This window comes from Gorilla gorilla, chromosome 15, assembly GCF_029281585.2.
Source record: "Gorilla gorilla gorilla isolate KB3781 chromosome 15, NHGRI_mGorGor1-v2.1_pri, whole genome shotgun sequence".
Taxonomy (NCBI): domain Eukaryota; kingdom Metazoa; phylum Chordata; class Mammalia; order Primates; family Hominidae; genus Gorilla; species Gorilla gorilla.
This window is the reverse complement of record NC_073239.2, coordinates 25369968-25384061: the sequence shown is the minus strand read 5'-3', so window position 1 is coordinate 25384061 and position 14094 is coordinate 25369968.

Sequence of the window (14094 nt, the reverse complement as noted above, 5' to 3'; positions counted from 1 at the left end):
ACCATGCCAGGAGAATCTTTTTTTTTTTTTCTTTTTGAGATGGAGTCTTGCTGTGTCTCCTAGGCTGCAGTGCAGTGGCACGATCTCAGCTCACTGCACCTCTGCCTCCCCGGTTCAAGAGATTCTCCTGTCTCAGCCTCCGGAGTAGCTGGGACTACAGCTGCCTGCCACCATGCCCGGCTAATTTTGTAGTTTTAGTAGAGACCGGGTTTCACCATGTTGGCCAGGCTGGTCTTGAACTCTGACTTCAAGTGATCCGCCCGCCTCAGCCTCCCAGAGTGCTGGGATTACAGGCATGAGCCACCCAGACCAACCCAGGAGAATCTTTAACAGTTTTGAAAAGTACCGGTCAGGTTTTTTGTTTTTGTTTTAGAGACGGAGTTTTGCTCTTATTGCCCAGGCTGGAGTGCAGTGGCGCGATGGCTCACCCCAACTTCTGCCTCCCAGGTTCAGGCTATTCTCCTGCCTCAGCCTCCCGCGTAGCTGGGATTACAGGCGTGTGCCACCATGCCTGGCTAATTTTGTATTTTTTTTTTTTTTTTAGTAGAGACAGGGTTTCTCCATGTTGGTCAGGCTGGTCTTGAACTCCCGACCTCAGGTGATGCGCCCGCCTCGGCCACCCAAAGTGCTGGGATTACAGGTGTGAGCCACTGCGCCCAGCCTGGTCAGGTATTTTTTATAGAATGCCCTTCAACTTGGGTTTGTCTGATGTTCTTCTCGTGATTAGATTGGGGTTATGGGTTTTTGGGAAAAAGACCACAAAGTGCCACTCTTATCACGTAACAAGTGTACACTAAGGTAGTTCTGTCATTTCCCCACAGTATTCTTTTTCCTCTCCCCTTTCCATATGTATTCTTTGGCAGGAAATCACCATGTGCAACCCACACATAAGGGGTGGGGAGTTCAGTTTCACCTCCTTGAGGGTAGAATATTCACATAAATTATTTGGAATTCTGCATGGGAGATTGGTCCATTTCCATCATTTATTCATTTATTTATTTATATCAGGAGAGACTTATAGACATTTATTTTACATTTTGAGTTATAATCCAATAATCTCATTTTCCAGTTTTGGCCTTTTGGGCGCTCTTTCTTGTGGCCCTGGTGTCCACTTGACACAACCCCGTTGTTTGTTTGTTTTAACACTTCGTTACTTTCTGGCATTTAATTTTTTCTTCCAGGCACTTGTTTTTAATTTCCTGCCACTTCTTTTTTTTGACAAGCTTTTCAGATGTTTCTCCCACACTACATTTGAACAGCTATTGACAGGGAAGAGCTCTCTATTTTTGAGATCATAAGAGTCACATTGGGCCCTTGTTAAAAATAAGAGTTTCATGCCTCTTCTCTGAAGATTCCAATTTAGTAGTTCTGGAGTGAGCCCTAAGGGTCTGGAATTTATAATAAGTATCTCCAGATGGTTCTTACAATCAGGAATGTTTGGTAAACAGCGCCTTAAGGTCATTTTAATTAAGACTTCTGTGTAAAGCTTAATTTAGATAGATAACCACAATCCGTAGTGTTGGAAGAGTGAGTCTCTGTAGTTGGAATTCCAAGTGTTTTCAAATACACTATTTCATTTAATCCTCATTATTCAAATATGAAGTAGGAAGAACATTTTGTAGGTGAGGAAATTTAAACCCCAGATAAGAAGGTGGCTTTCCTAAGATCACACAGTGGAATGCATCGCCATACCATGATCAATAGGCAGAGACAAAAAGTAACACAAAATCTCTTGTGTTTTGGGATTTGAAATAGCATTACTAAGTAAGATGACTAAAAAGATAGGATGTCAGTCTGTTGATAGGACTGATTTTTTAGCAATAAAGATTTATAATCTAATAGTAAAATTGATCTACCTAAGCAAGCCACTGTTTCCAGTACCTTTCCTTCCATCAAAGTGTACCATGTTCACGTTTTTTGAGTGACAACTATGTGCCAAGTATAGCCTGCTCTCCTAACTTCTTTTCAACTGGTTCCTTTTTCAAAACTTTAGACATAAGCCAGGTGTGGTGGCTCATGCCTGCAATCCCAGCACTTTGGAAGGCCAGGGTAGATGGATCACTTAAGGTAGGGAGTTCGAGGCCAGCCTGCCAACATGGTGAGACCCCGTCTCTACAAAAATTAGCTGGGCATAGTGGCACACGCTTGTAATCCCAGCTACTCAGTTGGCTGAGGCAGGAGAATCACTTGAACCCGGGAGGCAGAGGTTGCAGTGAGCCGAGATAGCACCACTGCACTCCAGCCTGGATGACAGAGCGAGACTGTCTCTAAAATAAATAAATAAATAAATAAAATTGAGATATAAATCTCCATGAGTTTCCCACAGCTGCCATAACTAAGTACCACAAATTAACTTGCTTTAGGCAACAGAAATTTATTCCCTAACGGTGCTGAAAGCTAAAAGTCCAAAATCAAGGTGCTGGCAAGACCATGCTCCTCCCCAAACCTCTAAGGGAGGATGTTTCCTTGCTGCTTCTAGCTTCTGCTAGCCCCAGACATTCCTCTGCTTATGGCAACATAACTGCAATCTCTGCTTCTTCTTCACACAGCTGTCTTCTCTCTGTGTTGTGTTTCTGTATCTTCACATTGGGGGCTCCTCTTTTTATAAGAACTCGAGTCAGATTCAATTAAGGGCCCACTCTACTCCAGTATGATTTCATCTTAACTATTTATGTCTGACTCCCCATATCCATTAGCAATCACCTCCCATGCCCCCCTTTTCCAACCCCTAGCAACCACAAATCTACTTCCTGTCTGTATGGATTTGCCAATTCACAGGCATTTCCTATAAATAGACATTTCATGTAAATAGAATCATAATAAGAAGGCTTTTCTGTTTGGCTTCTTCTGTTTTCAAAGTTCATCTACACTGTAGCGATAGCAGCAGGAGGCAGACAAATGCCTAGGCAGTTAGGGGCGGGTCCTTGGTGAAACCCCACCTTCAAGCCCAACATAGTCTGAAGGATGAAAGATTGGACTCCTGGTTCCAGATGAAACCTGCGACCCTGAGTGAGAACTTCTGTTCCTGTTTGCCCACCCTTTCCTGATTGGTTCTTTCTGAATAATGCTTTTAAACCAATCAAATGTTACCTTTTCCCATACTACCTATGGCCCTCCTCTTCCCCATCCTGTGCCTATAAAAACCCCCAGATTCAGCCACACTGGGGAGATGACCCAACCTTCCTGTCACCTCTCTGCTGAGAGCTGTTTTGTCGCTCAATAAAATTCTCCACCCTCATCACCCTTCAATTGTCAGCATGACCTCATTCTTCTTGGATGTGGGACAAGAATTCAGGACCCACCAAGCACAGGTACTCAGAAGGCTGTAAACATTGTGGCCCTCTTCCCTCCACCAGCAGAGGGCAGCCTCCCAATGCCACAGGAAGCAGTGGCAGGGCCAAGCCAGCCCTGGAGCCAAGGGCCAGAGCTGGGCAAGGGCCTGTCCAAGCTGTTAACACACTGCTGTCCATCAGGCTGCAGATGGTGGGACTAAATGAGCTAATTAGCACATTGTAACACCGCTTCTGGGGCTTCAGGGTTGTAGGCACCCTTGCCTGGGCACCACTGCATCCCCTTGGGATGTGGCAGGACACACCTCGTCCAGCTGCAAGCCCTGCATGGAGCCCACTCCTGTGCTGAAGTTTGGAATGGCTGGTCAGATCCCATACTCACTCACTCACACATCCTCTCCTGCCGGGGGCTGAGCATGTAGTCACAGCAGCAGCAGCAGGAGCCATGGGCTGGAGTGCAAGCCAGACATGGCCTGGTGGGCCAAGCAGATGGGATGTCTGCTGCTTCAGACCTGGCAAAGGGGCCAAGAAAAATCCTGCATTAGTAGCACGTATCAATGCTTCATTCCTTTTTATGGCTGAGTAATATTCCACTGTTTGGATATAACACATTTTGTTAATACACTCATCAGTTGATGGACACTTGTGTTGTTTCCACTTTTTGGCTATTATAAATAATGCTGCTATAAATGTTCATGTACAAGTTTGTGTGTGAACATTTCAATTTTTTCATACCTAGGAGTGGAATTGCTGGATCATATCATAATTATGTTTAATTTCTTACCATTTAGAGACCTATTATACAGCATGGAGACTACAATTAATGACAATATAGTGTACTAAAAAAAATGCAAATAGAGTGGTCAGATGTCATGGTGCACACCTGTAGTCCCTGCTACTCAGGAGGCTGAGGTGGAAGGATTGCTTCAGCCCAGGGAGTTTGAGGCTGCAGTGAGCTATGATCATACCAGTGCACTACAGCCTGGGCAACAGAGCAAGACCTTGTCTGAAAAAAGAAAAAAGGTAAATGGAGAGGATGATAAGTGTTGTCACCACAAAAGTGATAATTATGTGAGGTAACACATTTGTTAATTAGCTAGATTTAACTATTCCACAATGTACGTATACTTCAAAACATTGTGTTCTACACAATACATAAAATTTTCTCTGTTAATTAAAAAAAATCAGCAATGTACAGAGGTTGTAATTTTTCTACATCCTCCCCAATTCTTTGTATTGTCTGTATTTTTTTTATCATAGCTATGAAGGGAAAATAAATCTTGGGGCCTCAAAATCACTAAATTAAAGGGTAAAGTCAAGCTGGGAACTGCTTAGGGCAAACCTGCCTCCCATTCTATTCAAAATCACCTGCTCACTGAGATAAATGCATATCTGCTTGCCTCTTTGGAGAGGCCAATCAGAAACTCAAAAGAATGCAACCGTTTTTCTCTTATCTACCTATGACCTAGAAGCCCCCTCCCTGCTTCGAGTGGCCCCGCCTTTGCTTTGAGTTGTCCTCTTTTCCAGGCTGAACCAATGTTCATCTTACATATGCTGATTGATGTCTCATGTCTCCCTAAAATGATAAAACCAAACTGTGTTCTGACCACCTTGGGCACATGTCGTCCGGACCTCCTGAGGCTGTGTTATGGGTGTGTGCCCTCAACCTTGGCAAAATAAACTATCTAAATTAACTGAGGCTGGTCTCACATATGCCGGGTTCACATTTTGGTAACCACGAAGGGATTCTGAGTGGAGGTGCACCTGATCTTTGACGAAGTTCCTATCGGTGCGTGGTACCAGCATGACCTAACCTTATGGCTTAAACCAATAGGACAAATTGCTGAGGTTTGGGAGCACACCCTCCAGAGGACCCCTGATCTCCCAAAATTTGGTTGAGATCTAAAGTTTATTTTGCTGTACAACTCCCCCCACACCTTTTTTTTTTTTTTTGGTTTTACTTGCTTCCAACAGGAATGCAAGATTTCTTGCTGATGTTGGAAGGCAGGCTCCTTTATGGAGTTTGAGCTCGCTCCCAGCAGGGAAGACGAGTTCAAGTGTTTCCTGCTTCAAGGATGGTAGAGAGCAGTCTTCAGCCTGAGACTCATCCCTAGGTAAGTAGCTGAATTGTCTTGGCTAAAGTTTAACAACCATCTGGTCTTAATTTCTCCTTACCATTAGAGCACTTAGTGACCAAGTCTACCTGACTTCCTCAAATCCAAGAGGGAATTCCAAAGCCTCTCTAATTTGGCTAAAATTCCTTGCAGCTACAAAAGAGGGAAAAAAAACAACCCATGTGTTTGGTTTCTGTGTTTGCTTCCTCCTTAAAAAATGAAATGTTCTTTCATTTACTTTTCTTCCGCCCCGTACCTCCTTCCCTCATTGCCACCTGTAGTATCAGAAAATCTAGAGAAGGCTTCTAATAACTTGAACCCCTTTAAAGAATTCAGAACAAAGTCATCACTCATCCCTTTTGGGGTGTTCTGTTTTCCTTGTGGTGTTTCAAGAGTCCTGGGCAGATTCTTCTTAGGTCTAAAGCTCTGTTTTCCTGTATTACATGAGCTGACCTCTTTGGCTTTGCAGGTAACCAGAGATGACCTTGTACTGTGAGAGGATTTGACCCTGGCATGTGAAATGGCAGACGAGAGCTAGAAAGGTAAGGGTGGCTGAGCACAGTTTACAGGAAGTGGTCTTGGCTGTTGTTATTGTTGTTGTTTTTTTGAGACAGAGTTTCGCTCTTTTTGCCCAGGCTGGAATACAATGGCGTGATCTCAGCTCACTGCAACCTCCTGGATTCAAGCAATTTTCCTGCCTCAGTCTCCTGAGAAGCTGGGATTACAGACATGTGCCACCATGCCTGGCTAATTTTGTATTTTTAGTAGAGACAGGGTTTCTCCATGTTGGTCAGGCTGGTCTTGAACTCCTGACCTCAGGTGATCCTCCCACCTCAGCCTCCCAAAGTGATGGGATTACAGGCGTGAGCCACTGTGCCTGGCTGTTTTTTTTTTTTTTTCCTCCTAGGAAGTCATTGTTTAAGGATCCTAATTCTAGTTTGGAGATGCATTCTAAAGGATCTTCTCTATCCCAAAACTAATTTCGATTTGGCTTGTCTGTGAACAATTGCATGAGGAACTGAACTGTTGTTTTCATAGGTAAATGAGAAACTGAGTTTTCTCAGTTTGAAAGACAAAGGCATTTTGCTCCTCTCAGACAAATGGTGCCCCTGGGTGACCGGGGGGCTCATGGGAGTGTCTGGGTGATTGACCCCCCGGATGATGTGTAGCAGCCCTACAGGGATATCCCAAACAAAAATTAATTTAGAAAAAGGCAGCCGGGTGTGGTGGCTCACACCTGTAATCCCAGCGCTTTGGGAGGCCAAGGAGGGCGGATCACCTGAGGTCAGGAGTTTGAGACCAACCTGGCCAACATGGTGAAACCCTGTCTCTACTAAAAATACAAAAGTTAGCTGGGTGTGGTGGCAGGTACCTGTAATCCCAGCTACTCAGGAGGCTGAGGCAGGAGAATCACTTGAATGTGGGAGGTGGAGGTTGCAGTGAGCTGAGATCATGCCACTGCACTCCAGCGTGGGTGACAGAGCAGGACTCTGCCTCAAAAAAAAAAAAAAAAAAAAGAAAAGAAAAAGCTTGTCCAGGAAATGCATATGAGGGCTGATCACCCAGCGTTTTGAGCTCTCTCAGAGGTCATAGAACTCTGGAGAGAGAAACTGAGATACATAAGAGGGTGGAAATGACTCAGTGGTGACACACTGTGGAGTCCTGCCCACAAGCAGTACACATCAATCTACCACTCAAAAACCTTAGGCTACAGCTCAGTTCCTCCTTTTAGGAAAATAAGTAGGAAACAAATCATCTAAGAATAAGGAGAAAACAAGGAGAATGGCCCCCTTTCAAGTAATCCATAGGTTTTATGGCACCTCTACTTGCCAGAGTTTATGTAAAACAGAAGTAATATGGTCTTTGTGCATATTTACATTAAGGAAAAAGAGCTCTAAAATCTGTTTGGGAAAGGACAGTTAATGTCGTTTCAAAGCTAAACTATAAACTAGGTCCCTCCCAAAGTTAGTTTGGCCCATGCCCAGGAATGAACAAGGACAGCTTGGAGGTTAGAAGCAAGATGAAGTCAATTAGGTCAGATCTTTTTCACTGTCTCAGTTATAATTTTGCAGTGGTGGTTCCATAACTTTAAATGATGACTATCACAGTTTTCATAAGTAATCTAGGTAAATAGTTAAAATAATTAGGTAAATACAATGGGATAGTTTAGACAAACTTGTCATAACTTAGAATCTAAAGTTATATTAAATTAAATAATATGGCTGGGCGTGGTGGCTCATGCCTGTAATCCCAGCACTTTGGGAGGCTGAGGTGGGCGGTCAGGGGTTCAAGACCAGCTTGGCCAACATAGTGAAATCTTGTCTGTACTAAAAATAATAATAAAAAAAAGTTAGCCAGGCGTGATGGTGGGTGCCTGTAGTCCCAGCTACTTGGGAGGCTGAGACAGGAGAATTGTTTGAACCTGGGAGGCAGCGGTTGCAGTGAGCCGAGATTGCACCACTGCACTCCAGCCTGGGTGACAGAGGGAGACTCTGTCTCAAAATAATAATAAATAATAGGTATTTTATTATTTGGGTATTTTCCAATAAAATTATATTGTAGAAAAACATTCTTTCTGAAAAAATGTGTGTCCTTTTAAAAAGGTGAAAAAGTGTTGTCTGATTCAAAGCTTATTTAAAGTTTATATATAAAGCAAGGTAAAAAGGGGTTGGGCATGGTGGCTCACGCCTGTGATCCCAGAACTTTGGGAGGCTGAGGTGGGCAGATCACCTGAGGTCGGGAGTTCAAGACCAACCTGACTAACATGGAGAAACTCTGTCTCTATTAAAAATACAAAATTAGCTGGGCGTGATGGTGCATGCCTGTAATCCCAGCTACTCGGGAGGCTGGGGCAGGAGAATTGCTTGAACCTGGGAGGTGGAGGTTGTGGTGAGCCAAGATCATGCCATTTCACTCCAGCCTGGGCAACAAGAGCAAAACTCCATCTCAAAAAAAAAAAAAAAAAAAAAAAAAAAAAAAAAGCCAAGCTAAAAAGAATCATGAAATAAGAGAGATGTAAATAAAGTTATAAAAATAGGCCAGGCATGATGGCTCACAACTGTCATACCAGAACCAGAACTTTGGGAGGCCGAGGCAGACGGATCACCTGAGGTCAAGAGTTTCAGACCAGCCTGGCCAACATGGTGAAACCCCATCTCTACTAAAAATATGAAAATTAGCCAGGTGTGGTGGTGGACGACTGTAATCCCAAATACTTCGGAGGCTGGGGCAGGAGAATCACTTGAACCCAGGAGGTGGAGGTTGTAGTGTGTTGAGATTGTACCACTGCACTCCAACCTGGATGACAGAGTGAGACTCCATCTTGAAAAAAAAGGAAAAAAAAGTTATAAAAATAAAGAGGTTTTTTGGGTTTTTTTGGTAAGAAAACATAAAGAAAAGTAATTTCATATGAGAAAGAATCTTGTGTGGCAAATTTAGTCCTAGAATAAAATGACTGTTAAAGAAGGATGTTCAGGACAAACCAGAAAGTCAAAGCATGTCATGAACGGTCATGTAAGTCACAATAAGAAGATTTATTAAAAAAAAAACTTTTATATGATCAAGTTGTCTATAATTAAAGTGAAATTATAATGGTCTTTTCAGAGACTGGGCTTGATGTATAAAAAATCTTATACAGTATAAAATTGGTTACAACAATGAAATTTTCTTAAGGGATTGATTTACTCTTAATAAATTATGAGAGATTTTAATTTATTTTTTATTTTTACTTTTATTTATTTTTTTGAGACAGAGTCTCGCACTGTCACTGAGGCTGGAGTGCAGTGGCACGATCTCGGCTCACTGCAAGCTCCGCCTGCCGGGTTCATGCCATTCTCCTGCCTCAGCCTCCAGAGTATCTGGGACTACAGGCACCCACCACTACGCCCAGCTAATTTTTTGTATTTTTAGTAGAGACGAGGTTTCACTGTGTTAGCCAGGATGGTCTCGATCTCCTGATCTTATGATCTGCCCACTTTGGTCTCCCAAAGTGTTGGGATTACAGGCATGAGCCACCGTGCCTGGCCAAGAGATTTTAATTTTTTTTTAACTCAACGTTCACCTTTATTGGATCTCACCATTTTCATTTTCTGTCCCCTTTTAACCCTTTTAAAGGGCGCAAAATAGTAACACTCTCCTTCAACTCATTTCCATTTCATATAAGTTTATTTCCTTGAGTTGTGTTTGCTGTTGTGGCCTGATGATAACAATGTTTTCTTTCTTTCTTTCTTTCTTTTTGAGACAGAATTTTGTTCTTATAGCCCAAGGTGGAGTGCAATGGCACGATCTCAGCTCACTGCAACATCCGCCTCCTGGGTTCAAGCGATTCTCCTGCCTCAGCCTACTGAGTAGCTGGGACTACAGGCGCACGTCACCATGCCCAGCTAATTTTTGTATTTTTAGTAGAGATGGGGCTTCACCATGTTGACCAGGCTGGTCTTGAACTCCTGACCTCAGGCAATCTGCTTGCCTCCTGACCTCAGGCAATCCGCCTGCCTCAGCCTCCAAAAGTGCTGGGATTACAGGTGTGGGCCACCACACCCAGCCCTCGTATGTGCTTTTAAAGTCCTTGTGACAGTGAGTTACAAGGCTTTGACTCCTAGGTCTAAAAAGGACACCAAGTCCTGCGAAATCCTAAACTCTGACAGCAATTAAAGGCTCATCTTCAGGCCTGCTGGAAGATGCCAATCAAAATAAACTGCATTTCCTGTGACACAGGGTCAGAATTTAAAGCTATTCAACTCCACAAGGCCCAGGGACTATTGTGGAAGAGGTGGGTGTGTGACACTGTAAGGGCCAATTTTTAGGAATAAAATAAGTTCAGTTTCTCTATAAGTTAATCAGTAATGTGAAAGGCACAGTGATGCAAGACCAGCATATGGGCCCCCGTGTCAGATCAACAAGGTTTTCTTGAAGCATTAAGTGACTCCTTAATAAAGGTTACAATGTTTATAAAAGGCTTATGGAAGTTATATCTTATGGTCAAGATTAAACTTTTATAGATTGTTTATAAAAATTAAGTCTCCTCTCAATGAATGAAGGTTTTCACTTTTTTTTTAATCCCCGAGTTATCACTTTGGTCAAATGAATGAGTTATTTTACAATGAGTGTGATACCAAGTGTTTTAAACCTTTGATATTTGACAACCCAGAATCAAATTATAAATTATGTATTGGCCAGGTGTGATGGCTCATGCCTGTAATCCCCAGCACTTTGGGAGGCCAAGGCAGTGAATCACCTGAGGTCAAGAGTTTGGGACCAGCCTGGCCAACATAGTGAAACCCCATCTTTACTAAAAATACAAAAATTAACTGGGTGTGTTGGCACATGCCTGTAGTCCCAGCTACTTGGGAGGCTGAGGCAGGAAAATTGCTTGAACCCAGGAGCCAGAGGTGGCAGTGAGCCACGATCGCACCACTGCACTCCAGCCTGGGTGACAGAGGGAGACTTTGTCTCAAAAAAAAAAAAAAAAAAAAATATATATATATATATATATATACACACACACACACACACACACATGTGTGTGTGTGTGTGTGTGTGTGTGTGTGTGAGATGTCTTTTTCTGACCTAATTAATCCTTTAAGATATTAGGTTCCCTAAAGTCCAAAAATGACATAATTTGTCTTATTTGGTATAAAAATTATACAGGAAGCACTGTCAAATATGAAATGGTGTTTGGTTTTCTTTGGGCTGTATTTGTATAAATATGTTATTGGTATGTGTTCCAAAATTATGGGAAACTCCTATAATTCTGATATGACTTAGTATACATTATCAGTAATAACTGTAATCATTATGTTAAATTATTGTCTGCCACAGAGGCAAAAAATTTCCTTGTCAGTTGTGTTTTTTACTATGGCTGCCCTAAAACTTTTTGTCATCCACAGACAATTGTTTTCTTGGTTTGGTCCTCTTTATAAGGTGGCTTTATGATCAATAAAACTCTAACAAGTGCTAACAGGTGCTTTTTTTTTTTTTTTTTTTTTTTTTTTGGAGACAGGCTGGAGTGCAATGGCACAATCTTGGCTCACTGCAACCTCCACCTCCCAGGTTCAAACAATTCTCCTGCCTCAGCCTCCTGAGTAGCTGGGATTACAGGTGCCCACCACCACGCCTGGCTAATTTTTATATTTTTAGTAGAGACAGGGTTTCACCATGTTGGCTGGGCTGTTCTCAAACTCCTGACCTCAGGTGATCCACCCACCTCGGCCTCCCCAAAGTGCTGAGATTACAGGCATGAGCCACTGTGCCCAGCCTAAAAGGTGCTCTTGAATGCAGGTTTCTGATAACTTTGGAGACTGTGACATCAGAATTGAGGGAAAACTTTCAGGACTCATGGACAGCTGAAATATTCATGAAAATGAAGTAGACCAGGAATTAACTGCATGGATTGAACTGATAGAGGACTGAAGTAGTCTTTTTGACACTTTGATTAAAACATTTCTGATCCTTTGTTTTGTTTTTTCAGAGTCAAGGAAACATTTCTTTTGAGCTATTGTCAACTTTTAACAAGGAAGTATACTCCTATGAACAAAATTTGGAGCATATTTGTTTCTTTCTACCTGATTTCTCCAGAATTTGGGAACTATTTGTGAGTATTCTTAACTTTTGGCAATATGGTTATTTGCATAAGTTCAATAAGAATCTGTGTTCATTTGTAGTAGGACACAATTGGAGAAACTGGTTATTTTATCAAGGCTTTGACTGAAATGGTGTACTTTCCTTTAAGGAATCAAACGACTAATAGAGCCAATAAAAACCCCTTGGGAAAAGTGGCCTCATACCTTTGTCTACACAGTCCATGTACCGGGTTCCTGACCAGTGAAACAATGTTCCATCGAAGCCAATTTAAAAGACTATGTAAAAAAATTATGGCTGGGCGTGGTGGCTCATGCCTGTAATCCTAGCACTTTGGAAGGCCAAGGTGGGTGGATCACTTGAGATTGGGAACTCGAGACCAGCCTGACCAACATGGAGAAACCCTGTCTCTACTAAAAATACAAAATTAGCCAGGTGTGGTGGTGCATGCCTGTAATCTCAGCTGCTCAGGAGGGTGAGGCAGGAGAACTGCTTGAATCTGGGAGGCAGAGGTTGTGGTGAGCCAAGTTTGCATCATTGCACTCTAGCCTGGGCAACAAGAGTGAAATTCCATCTCAAAAAAAAAATTATTCTTGCTGCACTGTATACAAATAATCAGGCCAAGTATAATAAAGCAAATCAGTCCCACTATGATTTGTCTTTAGCAAAAATGGGAAACTGGAGAGAGAAAATTTATGTTTCAAAAACTATAGTTCACCTGTTGTTAGATTCTAGTCTTGCCTAATGTTTTTCAATTTTTATTATTTTCTACAGTTTGGACTGATTTTTTTTTTTTTTTTGGCTAGAAGTCTTCAAAATAATGTTTTCAATTTTTTTCATTCTTTTTTCCCCCATTTTTCCTAATTTGGAGTCACCAAAAACTAAGCTGTGCTTTCTTAAAGCCCTGTGAACTGAAGCTAGACAACTTAAACTTCAGAAGAAAATAACAGCAACCTACTTACATACATCAGCCACTTTCATACCTGCTACTGATGTATGAACTTCAGAGTAATGTGGCTTATATTGATTTTCCAGGATTCTTCTTTTGTTTCTTGTTGTTTTCCTTCCTTCCTCCTCTTACATTCTCTTCATAGGACATGAAACTTCACAACCTGCTAAAAATGAGCTTTCCTAATATCTCTGGAGCTACCTGTCTAGGAATCAGATGAAGCCTGAAACCAGAGACTTATTTTCTTCTAAAATGCTTTCTCCAAAAGATTTTTTTAAAAGAGAAGGCGGAAATGTGAAAGGAAACTAAATCTTGGGGCCCCAAAATTACTAAGCTAAAGTGAAAAGTCAAGCTGGTGACTGTTCAGGGCAAACCTGCCTCGCATTCTATTCAAACTCACCCCTCTGTTCACTGAGATAGCCTCTTCTTTGGAGAGGCTAATCAGATAAATGCCTCCTTTGGAGAGGCTAATCAGGTAACTCAAAAGAATGCAAACATTTGTCTCTTATCTACCTATGACCTGGAATCCCCCTCCACGCTTCGAGTTATCCCGCCTTTCTGAACCAATATTTATCTTACATATGTTGATTGATGTCTCATGTCTCCCTAAAATGTATAAAACCAAACTGTGCTCTGACCACCTTGGGCACATGTTGTCAGGACCTCCTGAGGTTGTGTCACCAGTGTGTATCCTCAACCTTGGCAAAATAAACTTTCTAAATTAACCGAGGCCTGTCTCAGATACTGGTGTTCACACAGCCATCCTAGTGGATGTGAAGTGGCATCTCATTGTGGTTTTGCATTTCCCTAATGATTAATGATGTTGAGCATCTTTTCATTTGCTTATTGAGCATCTATTATATTCCTTGAAGAAATGTCTATTTAAATCCTTTACCCATTTTTAAATTGGATTGTCTTTTCAGTATTGAGTTTTCTTTTCTTTTCTTTAAAATAGAGGCAGGGTCTCACCATGTTGCCGAGGCTGGTGTTGAATTCTTGGAGCTCAAGTGATCCTCCTGCCTCAGCCTCTTGGAGTTCTGGGATTACAGGCATAAGTCACCACCCCCGGCCTTCAGTGTTGAGTTTTAAGAGTTCTTGATATATTCTGGATATTAGACTTTTATTAGATATGTGATTTGCCAAGTTCTCCCTCTCATTCTGT